Below are 1,878 nucleotides of genomic sequence, written 5' to 3'. Positions count from 1 at the left end.
AAAGATCTACTAGTAAAAAGATTCATGCGATAGAAGAAATTAATGTTTTGAGTGGAAAGATGGATGAACTTGTGAAATTGTTTGCTACTAAGAGTGCTCCTATTGATCCTAATGATATGCCTTTGTCTACTTTGATTGAGAATAATAGTGAATCTATGGATGTGAATTTTTTTTGGTAGGAATAATTTTGGTCACAACGCGTATAGAGGAAACTTTAATCCTAGGCCGTTTCCTAGTAACTCGTCTAATAATTATGGTAATTCCTACAACAACTCTTATGGAAATTTTAATAAGATGCCCTCTGATTTTGAGATTATTGTTAAAGAATTTATGAATTCTCACAAGAATTCCAATGCTTTGCTTGAAGAAAAACTACTTAAAGTTGATGAATCGGCTAGGAACATGGATAGAATTTCTCTTGATGTTGATTCTTTGAAACTAGATCTATTCCACCTAAGCATGATATCAATGAGTCTCTCAAAGCCATGAGAATTTCGATTGATGAGTGCAAAGAAAGAACCGCTAGGATGCGTGCTAAGAAAGATTGCTTTATAAGAGCGTGTTCTTCTAAGTTTCATGATAATAATGATGAAGATCTAAAAGTTATTGATGTGTCTCATATTAAATCCTTGTTTTGCAATATGAATCTTAAAAATGATGGGACTAGAGATGAGTCAACTTTAGTTAAAAGGCTTCCTAATGATTTGGAATTTTTTGATCTTGATGATAAAATTGGTAGAAATGGGATTGGAGAGATTAAAACTTTACATAGCAACGAGCCCACTACTTTGGATTTCAAGGAATTTAATTATGATAATTGTTCTTTAATAGATTGTATTTCCTTGTTGCAATCCGTGTTGAATTCTCCTCATCCTTATATCCAAAATAAAGCTTTTACTAAACATGTCGTTGATGCTTTGATGCAATCTTATGAAGAAAAACTTGAATTAGAAGTTTATATCCCTAGAAAACTTTATGATGAGTGGAAACCTAAAATAAAAGTTAAAATAAAAGATCATGAATGCTATGCTTTGTGTGATTTGGGTGCTAGTGTTTCCACGATTCCAAAAACTTTATGTGATATGCTAGGTTTCCGTGAATTTGATGATTGCTCTTTAAACTTGCACATTGCGGATTCCACCATTAAGAAACCTATGGGAAGAATTAATGATGTTCTTATTGTTGCAAATAGGAATTATGTGCTCGTTGATTTTATGGTTCTTGATATAGATTGCAATCTTTCATGTCCTATTATTCTTGGTAGACCTTTCCTTAGAATGATTGGTGCAATTAATGATATGAAGGAAGGAAATATTAGATTCCAATTTCCATTAAGGAAAGGCATGGAACAATTTCCTAGGAATAAAATCAAATTACCTTATTAATCTATTATTAGAGCCACTTATAAATTGAATACTAAAGATGGCAATACTTAGATCTATTCTCGCTTTTATGTCTAGCTAGGGGCGTTAAACGATAGCCGTTGTTGGGAGGCAATCCAATTTTATTTTTGTTCGTTGCTTTTTGCTCCTGTTTATTAATAAATAATTCATCTAGCCTCTATTTAGATGTGGTTTTATGTTTTAATTAGTGTTTGTGCCAAGTAGAACCTATAGGATCATCTTGGGTGAAAGTTAATTTGATCTTGCTGAAAAATAGAAACTTTTGCGCTCACGAGAAAAAATCTAATAAATCACAGAAACGTGCTTTTGAGTTTATTCTTTTTGAAGTAGATCAATAGACAAATTTCCTAGGACTTCCTATTTTGGTAGGATTTTTAGAGTTCCACAAGTATTCGAAAGTTTCAGATTCCTACAGACTGATCTGTTTTTGACAGATTCTGTTTATCGTGTGTTGTTTGCTTATTTTGATGAACCT

Source organism: Triticum aestivum, chromosome 5B (assembly GCF_018294505.1).
Source record: "Triticum aestivum cultivar Chinese Spring chromosome 5B, IWGSC CS RefSeq v2.1, whole genome shotgun sequence".
In the NCBI taxonomy this organism is placed as follows: Eukaryota; Viridiplantae; Streptophyta; class Magnoliopsida; order Poales; family Poaceae; genus Triticum; species Triticum aestivum.
This window is presented reverse-complemented; position numbering follows the sequence as displayed.